Source organism: Elephantulus edwardii, unplaced genomic scaffold (genome assembly GCF_000299155.1).
Source record: "Elephantulus edwardii isolate Elephantulus edwardi_28Jun2011 unplaced genomic scaffold, EleEdw1.0 scaffold00148, whole genome shotgun sequence".
Lineage (NCBI taxonomy): Eukaryota > Metazoa > Chordata > Mammalia > Macroscelidea > Macroscelididae > Elephantulus > Elephantulus edwardii.
In genome coordinates, this window is record NW_006399898.1 from 2,593,857 (window position 1) to 2,609,657 (window position 15,801).

Genomic DNA, 15,801 nt, shown 5'->3' on the forward strand with positions numbered 1-15,801 from the left:
CCCACCTTCCCCAGCCTGATGTCCCTTTCCAAGGGACAGCCTCCCCTGGCCTTCTTTCATTTGGAACTTCTTCCCAGAACATCTTAAAGACAATGCAGGCATTTCTGAAGCAGACACCCACCTCACAGCCTCATTTAACAAACAGGCCTCATCTGGGGTTGGCCTGATCCGTCCTTAGGACTGCATTTAGGTGGTTATCCCTTGGAGGCAGTATACCACGTGGGTGAAGATGCAGCCCTGTTAGAGTTCTGGATCTGCGTGCACAGAGTGGCCATGCCCCCCTCGCTGGGCTGTTAATGTCCACCCCTGGTCAAGGTACAGTTCAACGTCACCCATGTCTACAAGCGACCTATCTTGTCTTTCACTTTCCTGCGCTTCAAAGACACTGCACACTTGACAAATTGAAGGTCTGTGGGGAAATTTCACGGTATCAGCACCATTTTCTAAAAGCATGTGCTCTTTGTGTTTCTCCGTGTCCCATTTTAGAAATGTTCACAGAATTTCAAAGTCTTTCATAACACAATGTCCACTTATTACACTGTAGTGGGGAAATCTAACTTTGATTGGGACCAGGAAACTAGGAATTCATGGGACTCACTCTGTTTAGGTACTTACATGGTGATCTAGAGTCAAACCCACAGTATTTCCAAGCTTCGCCCTATCCTGTGCCATCCTCAGTATCCCTGACATACGTGAGCCAGTGCACCTTGTTGAAAGTCTCCCTCTCCTTGGCTGACCTTTCCGAGCATGCCCCCCCCTCCCCAAGAAACAGCATCTCTCAGCAACATGCTCCAAGTATGTTAGATAAAGCTTTGTCATCTTTGCCTCCAAAGAGCAATCTGGCTGCACTTTTTCCATGACACAGCTGTTTCTTCCTGGGGCGGTCCACAGGATATTCAGCGCTCTTCTCCAACAACTCAAAAGCTTCAATTCTTCTTCTGCCATCCTTATTCACTGTCCAGTTCTCAGATGCATAGCAAGTGCCTGGAAAGACCATGGCCTGAATTAAGAGCAATTTAGTCTTCAAACTGACCTCATTGCTTCTCCTTAATTAGGAAATAGTAAGGACTATTGTCTTCTTGATGTTGTGATGCAATCCATGTTGAAGACCTTGATCTGCTGCAACAAGTGTTTCAAATCTTCCTTACTTTCAGTAGGCAAGGTTGTGTCATCTACATACTGCAGGTTGTTGATGAATTTCCCTTCTATCTTAATGTGATATTCTTCTCCATAAAATCCAACTTCTTGAATGATTTATTCAGTGAATGGATTCGTGGAGCAATAGTAGTGCATTTGACTGCAGATCAGAAGGTTGTGTGTTCAAATTACGTCAGGGTCGGAGAAATATATACACAGTTAACAACATGCATATGCATATATATGTAGATATACATAGAGATCCTTATAAATACACATATACATACAAAAATACAAATTTACACATATTCAAGCCCACATTTGTATACATATATACTAGGCCACCAGAGCTCCCTTATACCCATACATATACATATAAACCATGTACATACACACACATAGAAACCTACATACATATAGGCCCACATAGATCCACATAGAGACCTACATGCATAGAGAACTGCATACATGCATAGACACATACATGTACAAACATACAAACCCACATCATACATATACAAGTAATAACAACATATATATGAGTTTGCACATATATGTATGATGTTGACAAACCCACATCATACACAGATGTATGCAAACTTCTATATTGTTATTCTTGTTATGTGCTGATGACTCCAAACCAACTCATAGATGACCCTCCAATGGGTTTTCCAAGGCTGTAAATAACACAGAAGGAGAATGTCTGTTTTTCTCAGAGTAGATAATGGATTTGACCCAGGTGCCTTTCGGTTGGCAGCGCAACTCCTTCCCCACTAGGCCACATGCAAACTCACCTACGGACACATGTACAAACCCATATGCATACCCAGGCACATAAACACATACAGACAGACTACATCTGCCAACAGTCTGCAGATAAAATAAGATTTTGGGGTGTCTGGCAGGAAGAAGAAGGGCAACTAGGGTAAAGAATGCTCCGATTTTGTGACAACAGTCTGCATCTTGATTGTGGTGGTGATTACTCAGGTAACTAACTATGTCAAAACCCATTAAAACGTACACTTAAAACAAGTGTATTTTATTATTTTCAAATTATACCTCAATTTCTCATATTTTTTTTAAATCAACCACAGGAGAAAGCAAGCCTGCCTTGAAAGTAAAAATAGTTAGACTGACAGTAACTTCTCAACAGAAACAATGTTATCCAGGAGACAATATAATGATATATTCAAAGTGCAGAAAGAATATAACTGCCAACTTCTATTTCTATTAACGAGAAGATCCCTCCAGGAAAAAAAAAAATTTTTAAAAGGCAGACAAGGAAATAAAACCTTGTAACATTTATCTATAATAAGCACTGCTAAACAAAATACAAAAGAAAAGAAAGACTATTTCAGAAAGAAGACTAGGGATACAGAAAGGAAAAGAGACAGAGAAAATGACATAAATTGGCAGAGAGAGTGAATATGGGCTGAAAACCCCACTGACAATATCTTCCTGTCTTTCAGAGATTATTAAAGTACACAAAGCAGTTGTCCAGAAGTTGTTGCTGTGTGCTGTCTACTCAATTTTGACTCTTGTCACTATTGTTAGATGTCTGCTAAGTCATGATGAGATTGTGTGAGACCTCAGGGTTTCTATGCTACTCTTCCCTAGAGCAGGTTGTCAGGACTTTTTGACTGCAGATCATGTGAGTGGGTCCAAGCCACAGCCAAGCATTAACCCAAGCACCACCATGGCTTGGGAGCATGGTAAATGCAATAAAAGTACAAGGAATTGTCTAGAAAGAAGGTGACGTGACCAAGCATCATTCATCCCTCTACACTTACTGCTGTCTAGTTAATTCCAATCCAAAGTCACCCAGTAGGACAGAGCAGAACTGCTTCATTGGCTTCCCAAGCAGATGGCCTCAGCTTTCTCCAGTAGACCTGCTGGTGGGTTCAAACTACCAACTTTCTGGCTAGCGACTAACTCAATGCTTTAGACACTGCACCATCAGACCTCCTTTCAAAAGAACATTAAACCCCAAACCAAGCCCACTTCCAAGGAGAGGATTTCGACCCCTGGTGGGGAGATTTTGGTGCTTGGCAGTTCTCCTCTGAGTTTTGAATGCTGCAAAATCTTTGCAGGAATAGATTTCCTATCTTTCTCCCTAGAGAGACGGGATGATTTGAACTGACAACCTGTTAGTTACCAACCACTTAAGCTACTATGCCATCAGGACTCTGAAAAGCATTTAAGAAACCCTTTGAAATATCAACAAAGGAATGCTGGTGGTAGTACAGTGGTTAAGCATTTGGATGCTAACTGAAGGGGTGGGAGTTGGAACCCACCGAGTGGTTGTTTCCAGCCTTGGAAACCCTGGGGGGCAGCTCAGCTGTGTCCTCCAGGGAGTCCACTCAATGACAGGGAGGTTATTTGGTCGGGTGGCACAGTGGTTATGCATTTGACTGTGCACTAGCTCTGCAGGAGAAAAGAACCGGTGACCCGCTCCTCCGAGGTTTACTCCCGAGAGACCCCACTCCTCTGGGCTATGAGCCAGAATCAGCAGTACCCCCAACAGCAACAACAACAAAATGTCCACACATAGCACTGGAGCTTTGGGGAAGTATCTTAAATCCAAAAGATAAAGAGTCAAGCCTTATTCAGAACAGTTAAATATTTCTTCTTCTTGCTAGGTACCAGCCAACTGACCATCACTCATAGCAACCCTCTGAACAACAGATCTCAGCCTGACCTGTCTTGTGACATCCTCATCATCTCTGACACACTCAAGCCCACTGTTACAGTCACTACGTCAGTCCATCTCACTAAGGATCCCACTGCAGCAGTCACCGTGTCAGTCCACCTAGTTGGGGGTCATTCTCTCCTTCACTGACCCTCCACCATCATTTCCTTCTCCAAGAAATAGACCCTCCTAGCAACATGCCCAAAGTATGTGAGGTGAAGCCTCATCATTCTTGCCTCCAAAAACACCCCGGATGCACCCTCTCCAAGACATATCTGTTCATTTCCTTGGCCGCTAGTGGGATGTTCTGTGTTCTTCTCCAACACTGCAGTTCAAAGGCATCAATTCTTTTTCTGTCATCCAGATTCACTGTCTACCTCTCAGATGCACAGCAAGTAATCAGAAAGACTATGGCCTGAATAAGATGCACCTTAGTCCTCAAACTGACATCACTACTCCTCAATAATTTTGAAAGGTCCCTAACTGCAGATTTTCCCAGTGCAATGCATCTCTATTTCCTTACTGCTGGTACCAAGGGTGTTAACTGTGGATTCAAGCAAGATGAAGCTGTTGACAGTTTCATCTCCTCTTCATCCATCATGATGTTCCCTATCAGTCCAATGGTAAGAATCTTTGTTACCTTGACATTGAGATGCAATCCATACCGAAGGCTGCATTCCATGATCTTCTGAAACAAGTGCTTCAAGCTGGACCAACTTCCCATGCTCACAGACACTTTAGCTCTCAACCGTGTGACTTCAAGCCAATGTGCCAAAGCTCTCTTAGTTCTCCTGCATGCCCCCGCCCCTGGCCTCCAGCAGGCTTAGGCAGAGGTCCCTGGTTCTGGCTCTGTGGGGCAGTAGTCTCAAGTCAGCTGTCTCATGTTGGGTTCTGGTTCTCTGCTGTAGGTGCTGGTGCTCTCCTATAGAACCTGGTGCAAATAGCACAAGAAATCTCCAAGCCCTGAAGGAGGTACACTGCATTCCCTTCTTCTTCCTCCTTTCTGGTAGTGAGATTTCTACCTTGTGCAGCTAAACCTGCTCAATTTAAACCTGGCAGAATGGCAAAACTGGCCAATCCCCCCATGGGTAGACTATACATCCTAGTGGCACGTTCCTGCCCAGCCATGTGGCAAAAGTCAAAGGAAAACCATTGTGGACAATACACCCATCACACCATACTTTGTCCTCAAAATTGTCAACAATTAGGATTCCTTTGTTCATTACCGATCCCAAAATCCATACACAAATGAGGTTTATGATCAAAGTCATCTTGAAGATAAAAGAGAAGGCTGATTGTGAAGAAGAGTATCTCTACCTAGAAGGCACCCCAAAGAGATAAAATATCTCCTAACTGATAGGAAGACACCTTCAATGACTTGCCAAAGAGGGAGGAAATGCATTTTTCAGGGAGAAAAAAATTGCGTCACCCATCCCGATTCGACTCGATTTCGTGGGCACAACCACCTTCTGTTTTACTGTCATTGAGACACTACAGAAACAAATTGGATAAAGACACCCATTGGAGACAGATTTAAAGAAGAAAAAGAAAATCTTTTTCTTGCTGTTTCAGTGAGTTATTTAGATACAATGACAGCTGTTGACAATGAAAAATGCATCCTACTTTACTATAAATATGTTTTGGTTGTAAATACCATTTCCATCTGAAATAAGTGTCCTTTCTATTTTAGGGAGGAACTGTTGCTCACTGAGAGCAGTGGGCCCTTGCCAGGGGACCCTAGATCTGGACTGTGACAGAAGAGACGCAGGGGCATCACCTCTCTCCCCAGGGTTCTGACTGTAGGGCAGGGCAGGTCACCCCACAGTATTCCTACACCAAGCTCAGGAAGGCCACAGCCCAGCAGAGGCTCCCCACTGTCCTCTCACTGACCTGAGAGTCCCAGCAGCCCCTTCCCCACCATAAAGGGTAACAAAGGTCTCTCCAGAAACCAGGGACTCAGCCTTCACAGCACCCCAGGGGCTCCTGGGAGGGCTGAGTAAGGATAGCCAGCAGAGAAGCCCACATTCACCTCTGAGAAGAAAATGAATAGCAGTGCTGGAAGGCGCATCCAAAGGGTTGACACTGCTTCCTCAATGTTTGTTCTCAATAGAACCCTTGCTGAGAAAGTTTTCTAAGGTTTGAGGTGCTATTGGCCTATAAAAGAATGCAGTGAATGAAGATCCTGTCACCTGACCCACTGACTGAGGCCACAGGTCTACCCTGACCCCCAAGCCCCAGCCCCCAGCTTTGTCAAACTTAGTAACAGGAGAAGCCATGCAGAGACCGGTATTTCTCTGTATTTGCAACTCCACTGGCTTCCAGGTCAGACTATGATTTCACACAGATGATCAAAAGGTGCCTCCCACCAGGTCCCAGCACAGGTGGGGAAGAGTTCCTGGCTAGGCAGTGGGCCCCCAGTCCTAAACACAACCTCTTATACCTTACTAAGGAACTCGTTAACTCTGTCCCAGGTCAAGACTGGACACGAACCACCTCTCTCCATTACCTAGTCTCTTTCCTACATCACAGATGAGAAACTGAGGCACAGGAAGCCAGAGACTCCTGGCTAAGGACACAGTAATGACAGGGCTTGCAGGAGAACCCAGCCCCGATGCCAAAGACCAGAATGTTAGATGACGGTGGTATTTTTACCTCCTATGGAGAATTCTAGCAAATGGCAAAGCCATCCCAAACTCACCGGTCTGTTTGAATCTCCAACCCCAGGAGCACATCTCTGGGTAAGATGATGTTTCCGCAGTCATCTTTGCTTCTTAATTCAGTCATCAGCTGCCACAATGTCCCCATAGGCAGTGACAGCACACAGACACCAGGTCCCCCAGCCATGCTCTCTGGAGGGCACTTTCTAAACACCAGTCTGTCCTGCTCCCCAGCACACCCTGGGCTGGGCCTCCTGCACAGGACTGTCTGCTCCGTGGTTGTCTGGGATCCATTTAAAGGGGTCTTTCTGGAAAAAAGAGCAAATGCAGCAGGAGAGTCCTCACAAATCTACTGTCATCTCTAATCTGTGTTCGCCCTTAAACTAAAAAACTGGACTGCTTTCACATCAGAGGGAGAAATCTGCAAGTGTCCTGCATTAGAACTCAAGATTCCAGTGGACTTATACAGTATTTGTCCTTATGGGACTGAGGCTCTCCAGTCGCTCCCAAGTTAAGTATTAAGTAGTAATTTACAAAATCATTACTCCTGCATGCATTATTATAGAACATATATGAGGATCCAAGGTGGGGGGACAGGGGGTGAGAATGAGTGGGGGTGGGGTGGAGGTGGGGTGGGGGTGGTTTTAATCACATGTTCACACAATTTGATGGGTGGAGGGAGGGGTGAATAAAGGAAATGGGAAAGATCCGATGCGAAAAATAATGTACATGAACTTTTATGTAAACCAGGATAAAAGAAAAATTTTATTTCAATAAAAAGAACACCTTAATGTGGAATCTCAAAATATCATTATTTGACTACTTAAAAAAATTAAAATAATTTGATAATTAAAAAAATACTCTAGTGTATTCAACTGAGGAAGATGTGGTTTAGATGCAAAGCATTGAAGAATAAAACTGCTTCTCACTTTTCACCTCCCTGCCCCACCAGGGCACTCCGTCCTAGAATGGGAGAGAGGCTGTCTTCTGAGAATTCAGAGCAAAGTCGCTGAGACAGGGAGCCTCTCCTGAACCCAGTTCTCTGCCTTCCAGCCCCACTCCTCCCACCTCTAACAAGCTCCCTTTCCCCATCTGAGTCAGGTTCCCAGATCACACTGGTTGCTCAGGACACAGCCGGGGCCCAGGACAGGCACCCAGAGAGGCCACAGCCCCCTCCCCAGTGCCCAGCCCCTGCCACTGTAACACATCACCACACTTCGCAGGAGCAACACAAATCTCATTTGCATTTAGAAAGAAAGCCTGTTGAAACCTAAACCCTTGCGTTGGTTCATTAAGTTTTTCATCACACAGCTTTCCTGTGTCTCTATCCGAGGAGGATAGACTGAGATTATTCCTCATGAATGTCTTAAGGTGGCCTCGTGGCAAGAAGCTGCACTGTAATCCTGAAGTTGTTTCTTTCAATATAGAAACCCTTTGTTTGTCTGTTAAACACAGAAGAATACTCTTTAACATTTACTTTGAAACAATCCCTGCGTCGCGTTTCCCACTTGATGGGGACATCATTCATAGAATCATTTCTTACAGGTCACTTGCTAGGCTCCATGGACAAGCTTAACAGATGTAAATCTCTTTAACTCTCACAGCGGTCCTATCAACTCACCATTGTTATCCTCCTGATTGTAAAGATGAGGAAACTGTGGCACAAGGATTTCAATAACCTATTTAAAAGTTCATAGCTACAAAGTGGCCATATCAAGAAATGCTTCCTGCGTAAGAAAAACTCTTCACCCTTCTGTCAGATTTTCACCGTCGTGGCTTCCGTTTCTTGCTGTGATGCTAGAAGCGAGGCCACTGGTCTTTCAAGTCCCAGCAGGGTCACCTGGTGGACAGGCGTCTATGGAGCTTCCCGACTTGGAAGAAAGCCCTGTAGATCGGCTTCTGTGCATGAGTCGATGAGAACCCCATGGCTTACAACAGCACGTGGTCTGACCATGCTGCAGGCTGGCCCTCCTTCCACACAGTGGGCAGCGGTAGCCACAGACCGGGCTGCGAACACACCAGTGGCTGTCAAGATCTTGCCAGACTGGGCAGTGAGTGCTTCCCGCTGGGGTGTGTGGAGTCACCAGGAGTCAAAACCAGCTGCTCAGCAACATGTTAACAGAAGCGCCACCTCACACCGAATGATGCATGACCACTAACAACCGACCCCTGTTTCAGAGGGGCAGTAGGGAGCTGGACAGTGACAAACAGGAGACCAGAGTCCTCTTCCAGGTCGAGCGGACTCAGCTCAGATTCAAAACATCAGTGGCCATTCCCAAGTCTGAGGTCCAGCCATCCACAACAGAAGCCCAGCCACTGGTGGCCACTCAGCACTGACCATGTATCACCAGCTCTTCCCCTTCCTCGATGCCTGGAACACACACGGCTAACCTTGACCAAGGCAAGACTGCGCTGCGCGTGCTCACTTACACCAGGCTTCCTTTCCCTGCTGCCGTGAGCCCACGCACCTCACCATCATCTCCGTACATCACCACTGTGTGAGGAGTTCACCTCTTCAGGGATGGTCAGCCTCACACAGCACTTTCAGCAAATGCTTGCAACACGAGCTCCATGCAGCAGCAACAAGAAGAAAACCAAGTGGGATCCTGCAGTTCACACTCTGTGTTGTACATGATCAGATGTAAAGTAGATGAGGATTTTTGGTTGACCTCCAAGTTACCCATTATAGTTTACGCCAAATTGCCTCTCTTTTGTTTGGGTGGTTTTTATGGTTGGTGGTTTATGGGTTTGTTTGTTTTGTTGTTGTTTTTATGTTGGCCCAGATGGAAATACAAACAAATAAAAATTCTGGACAAGCCAAACAGAAGAGTTTTGCTATCTAGACACGAAGGTTTCAGTGGAGCCAATGCTAAATGACATGGTCCTCACGCTCAGAGGTCCCGGAAGGGCCCTAGAAAACAAAGGCTTCTTGGCTTTGTTCTGCCCAAGGGGAGATACAGGGTACTGGATCCTTCATTAACTGGAAAATAACCATTGGCCCTAATGAATCACTCAGCGCCCAGCACACCCAATTCATCATCATTGTTTTTGTTTTTGGAAAATGATTAAATACCACTTCCTTCTCCTTTATAGCAGACACAGTGACAGTCGATCCATCAGCTTATCTGCTGATTTTTAACTACAGCACTTTGCATTCATTATTTCCTACTTAAATCATTCCTTTTTTTTTTAAAAAAAAAAAAAGAAGGATAACTTAATTCTGCCTCCTGACAGCACAGAAATTAAACAGGGTGCCATTAAGGTGAGTGTTTCTCCAACAAAACAAAACAACAATAGCAGACCTGCAAAATCCAGGCAGAAGAACATCAGCTCAAAACAAGACAGATGACAGCTAGCTTCTGGAAAATTCCCCAAACCAGGAAGTTACAAAACCTTTGACTTCAAGCAGAAACTTGACAGTTAGTACAACTATTCTGTGGAATGAACTGGTGGCATTGAAAGTTGAAATTAAAAAAATAAAAAATAAAAAACCACCACAAACCTAAACTCAAAATAGTCATTAATTCTGGCTCCACCAGGTTATTCCACAGCTTTCAATCTTTACAGGAGGAGACCAGGGGTTTGGGGGCTTTTGTTGTGTTATTGACGTCATATCAGTATTGTTCTTGTCATTTTCCTGTGCTCACAAGCTGACTAAGATACACAGAGACCCTCTGAACAGCGTATCTGAACCTTGCCTTATCCTGCGTCACCCTCTGCTATGCTTGGTCCCACTGCCCCTGTCACTGTGTCAATCCATTTTCCTGACAGCCTTCTCTCTTTCTCTGATCCTCTCTCTTTCTCAGAATGACGTCTTTTCCCCCCAAGGACTTTTCCTGACAACATGCCCAAAGTACGTGAAGCAAAGTTTTACCCTTCTTGCCTCTAAAAAATATCCTGGTTACACTTCCTCCAAGACATATTTGTTTATTCTTTTGGAAGTCCATAGGATATTCAGTACTTTTCTCAACACCACAATTCAAAAGGTATCAATTCTTCTGTAATCCTTATTCATTAACCAACTTTCAGATGCATAAGAAGTCATTTAAAAGACCACTGCTTAGATCAGGTGCACCTTGGTCTTTAAATTGACACCCTTGCTCTTTAGAACTTTGGAGAAGTCCTCGAGAGCAGATTTCCCCAGTACAACGTATCTTTTGACTTCTTGACTGTGGCTACTATTGATGTTAATCATAGAGCCAAGTAAAATGAAACCACTGATGACTTCAATCCCTCTATCATGATGCTGCCTCTTGGTCCAGGGGCAAGGATTTTTGCTTTCTCGATGTTGAGATTCAATCTATATTGAAAGTTGTAGTCTTCCGTAGATGAGTGGGTCCTATACAGCAGAAGAGTCCCAAACTAAATTGCACCTGAGTTCTAACAGAGAAGAGCAGACACAAGGAAATATGGCGAGCTGAGAAGGAGTGGAGGAGGTGGAGAGGACCGGGACACCAAGACCTTCCCAAAGTTGTTGTTAGTTGCAGCCAAGCCCATTGCAAAGGATTTTCAAGGCCGGGATTTTTCAGGAGCAGTTGAGTTGGACAGATCAAGGCAAAACCAGATAGAAACAGATAAAGAAGGAACCCGTCCACCCCACTCACCAGTGCCAGGCCCTGAATTCAGACTTGCAGCTTCTTGAACTGTGAGAAAATCTATTTCTGTTCTCAAAAGCTACTCCCTTGTGGTATTTCTGGTAAGGTAGAACTTAGGCAACTAAGATGACACTCTTCCTGTATGTTCTGTTCTGCATGCAATCTATCCAGTTCTCCTCTTTTGATGGTTGTTGTGACTTCATACTGGGTTGCAACTTCCAGTTAGGAAGCCTCTATCCCAGAGAAACTAGCTTACATAGTCCAGATTTCAACATCAAGGATACGGCAAATGTCACTCAACTTTCCATGCAGGAACTGATGCCAGCGGGTTTGTTCTGCTGTGTATATTTTCAACACACTTTAAAAAAATATATAATAATTTGTTCAAAAGCTCTAGAGCAAACTTGGAAAAACATTAAACTGAAAAAGCAATGTGTAAATAGATGGGCATCTGTTGCGGGATCCTCTATAAGTGTGCTTGAAATAGTTTATCATTTTAAAAACAAAAGACTAATTCGTCCACTTGCAGGGGAGAAAGAATTTGGCCTGTGTGCTGGCTGGGTCCTCTGCCTTGGTCACCTAGTGAAGGTGTAACAGATTCCACAAGAGGATGGTACCACAAACTGAAACCTGCCCTTTAAGGAGGTCAGGAGTCCAACCTCTAGGAGAAGTCGTTTGAGTGGATCACGGGTTGGGCAGGAAGTCTTTGTCTCCTATGGGCTCAAGATCTTCTGGACATCAACATTCTCCTGGTCTAGGAGGTCCCCAAGTCCACAGGACACACTTGCCTCTTGCCTCTTACTTCTTGGTCATAGCTGCAGGCCCCCATCTGTCTGCTTCCATCTCCCATCTTCCATCTCTTGTGAGATAAAAGGTGATGCGTGAGGGCCCCTGGCACACTACCTACACATGACGAAGAGTGCAGCATCCCACCCAAAACCAGACATCAGACCAGGCATGGACACATCACATCACACCATGGGAGATGACATTATCACTTAACAGTCACACGGCATCATTACATCATTACATCACTGCCAAACTGCTGAAGACAACGGTGGGCCCAGTGGACACAATTCAACCCCAGACATCCTCCGTACTGAACACGGCGAACAGTGGGCCCAAGCCTGTCCTTCTGTCTTTGGTTCGCCTCAGCTTCCTGTTGGTGTGTGGTTTTGCTCTTCCTCCTTGGTCATCAAGAGATGCCTCTCTCTGGGATTGCCTCTGGAGCCAGATGTCAATCTCGATAAAATCTTGTTAGCGCCAGCCCCGCCTGCCTCGTAGAGAAACCTCCTGCTGTGGAAGTGGAAGTGCTGAGACCATTTACGATTTACGAGCCTCTGCCGCACAGCATCAGCTTCGTGAATTTTGAAAGCTGTGTCTAAGCCTTGGAAAGTCTCAGCAAAGGGGGAAGAGCGGAGTACAGTCTTATGGAGGGGTTCGGTCCGAAAGACTGCAGAGAGGTACAAAACAGTTAGAAGACACAGCCTTCAGATATTCCCTAGACTGACCAGAAAGCATACTGTATGTGCTTTCACAGAGGAAAGTCCTTCTATCGTTCACAATTTTGTTTTGTTTTACTTCATTGTTGTTGGGTGCCACCACATAGATTCCGACTGACGGTAAACCATTGTCTACAGAGCACAACCCTCCCCAGTCCTGTGCCAGCCCCAGAATGAGTCCACTGTCACGGTGACTGTGTCGGTCTATCTTGTGAGGATCGTCCTCTTCTCTGCTGACCCTCGATTTAACAAGCATGCTGCCTTTCTCTGAAGACTTGTCCCTCCTAATAACACGTCCAAAGTGCAAGAGACAAGGCCTCACCCCTCTCTCCTCCATGGAGCATCAGATTGTACTTCTCCCAGGACACAGTCGTTCCTTTTCCTGGAAGACCATGGTCTCATACGCATGATTCTTTGCTGTTAATTGTGGTTGTTGTTGTTGTTATGTGCCATCGAGTCATTTCCGACTCACAGCGACCCTATGCACAACAGCCCTAAACCCTGCTCTATCCTGCACCAACCGCACCGCCTCTGACACACCCATCCCGATTACCCCAGTCACCGAATCAATCCATCTCATAGAGGGTCTTCCCCTCCTGCGTTGTCCCTCCACCCTCCCAAGCACGATGTCCCTCTCCAAGGACCCGTCCCTCCTTACAACATGACCAAAGTATGTCAAACGAAGCCCCAGAATCCTTGCCTCCAAGGAGTAGCTTGGTTTAATCCTCTCCAAGATAAATCTGTTTGTTTCCCTGGCAGTCCAGGGTACATTCAGTACCCTTCTCCAGCACCACAGCTCAAAAGCATCCACTCTCCCTTCTGTCCTCCCTAGTCATTGTCCAACTCTCTGATGCATAACAAGTGATTGCAAAGACCGTGGCCTGTATCAGGCGCACCTTAGTATATAATACAAAGTTGATCTTTTCTTTTACCACTTTAACGTGACCCAGTGATATAAGTGCAGCCACAGTGCTGTATATCCAGGTAGCAGTGATCTTGAGGGTAGGACAGGGGTGTGCTCTAATGCATGTGGGGGCTCTGTGAGTAGAAGCCAACCAGACGGCACCCAACAAGAAACATTAGAACCCACTGGGCAGTGAGTGCCCAGTCCTCACCCAAGACCCTGGGCACCACTCACACTCTTCTGCCTATCCTAGGAGTCTCAGGTGTTTCATAAGGAAAGCAAAGTTCTCACAACTGGACCAACAAATAAATAATGCCATGATAAACAGAGGAAAGAGTGGCATTCTCAAGCATCTCTCCACAATCAACACCCATGTAGCAGCAGTAGTCAGGAAAGCAAAAGGGACGAATTTGGTACAAAGGATCTCTGTAAAATGCTGAAGGACAAGGATGTCAATTTAAAGACTAAGTTGTGCCTGACCCAAGCCATGGTATTTTCAGCTGCTTCCTGGGCATCTGAAAGTTGGGCAAAGAATAAGGGAGACTGAAGAAGAACTGATGCCTTCATCATGGTTTTGACAAACAATATTGACGACTCTATGGACTGACAAAAGGACAAAGAAATCTGTCTTGGGAGAGATGCAGCCAGAGTGTTCCTTAGAGGTGAGGGTGGAAACACGTCACCCATCACCTCACCTAAGGGGGGTGGGGGTGGGGGGAGGGCATGTAAGCAGGTGAGGCCAGGCCCTGGAGAGAAACACCGTGCTTAGAAAAACCCAAGGTCAGCGACATGGTGACTAGAACAGTGTGACTAAGCAAGTCCAAGGTCAGCGACAGGGTAACTAGAACAGTGTGACTAAGCACATCAGAGGCTGTGAGGACGGGACAGGACCTGGCAAGGGCTTGCGTCTTGTATGGACAGATCTGACGAGCTGTCACTGACGGGAAGGCACCAATAACAACATGTGCTTCCCGTGTACAAGTCCAGGCAGTGTGTGATCTTCTGTGTTGGGCTCATCTCAGTCTGCAGCATTTTCTCAAGGTTCTCACAAGCTGTAGCATGTACCAGGACCTCATCTCTCCTTATCCTGGAATACTACTCCATCAGGACCCCTGGTGGCACAGCGATTAAAGTGTGGCTACTACCCAGAAGGCTGTTAGTTTGATTGCACTGCCCACTCTGCAGTCTGCCTCCATAAAGGTTTACAGCCTTGAAAACCTGGGGGTTGGAATCCTCCACCGTGTGGGATGGAGTTTTCACATTTTGTTTTCCTCTCCTGATGGACAAGGGCTGTCCACTGGTAACTAACTTTACTGAGGAGAACACAAGGGCTTGGAGAGCCTAACATCACAGAGAGTGATGAAGGGTGCCCACGCACATGCGGCTGGTAAGAGGCAGAGCTGAGTCAGCGCCCACACAGCAGGGATTCCAGGCCCAGCCTCCCACCTCGGTGCTGGAGCAGGACCAGAGCTCCTGACAGATGGTGAGAAGCGCAAGTTATGACGCAGACACAGGAAACTCTGCCTTCCAATAGGAGAGAGGGAGAGCAGTGGCCTTTGGTCCTGCTGGATGCTGTCCTGGGGAAGAGGATAGGGCCCTCTGGGGGCATTTCTGTACTCTGATCCATCCCACCCCATCTCCTCTGTCCAGTTAAGTCCAACCACAGCCCTCACACTGGTTGTTGCCTCTTCCAGCTATATCTGTCCCCACGTGTCAAGTTACATCACTTCTTCCTGTCTCCTAAGTCTTGTGTCCTATCAAGAATCCCCCCACCCACTACTCAGAGACCTGCTTTGTTTTTATTTCTCCAATAAAACCAACACACTGCTGACAAGTCACTTGTGACTCCCTGCACCGCTGTGGGATGGAGCAGATCTCCCCTCACCGGTGTCCAGGGCTGGGACTCTTCTAGCAAGTCGCTCAAAGCTATTTGCTCTCTTGTGGATGACTGGTGGGTCTCCATGCCACCAATCCTCCTGTGAGGTGCCCAGTGCTTAACACACTGCACCCCTAGAGCTCCTCCTTTATCCATTTGCTTTTGTTAAGTGACTTCCAATCAACTCAACTCACACAAACCCTCTGTAGAACAGACTGAAATGGAGCCTGACCCTCACGAACTTTCTGATAGTAAATATTGGCTGTGTCCTCTCCCCAGGAGAGAAGTGCTGGTCCATTTTCTTCAAGGTGTCAGCTTGGCCTTAACAATGGTGCCTGGCTCTTTGGAGGTTGTGATTGGCCTTGGTGAGTGAACACTCTACTTGGCAGGTGTTTCTGGGTGACTGGAAAAGGCTCCATGCAGTCGAAGGGGCCTTGTAAG

At 46.1% G+C, this 15,801-nt stretch overlaps 1 protein-coding gene across 1 annotated transcript in view; it reads right to left on the reverse strand.

The window, feature by feature from the left end:
- The window catches only part of TMEM132B (transmembrane protein 132B), a 218,148-nt gene that overhangs the window by 131,052 nt on the left and 71,295 nt on the right, over positions 1–15,801 (reverse strand). The gene's annotated exons all lie outside the window — the stretch shown is intronic.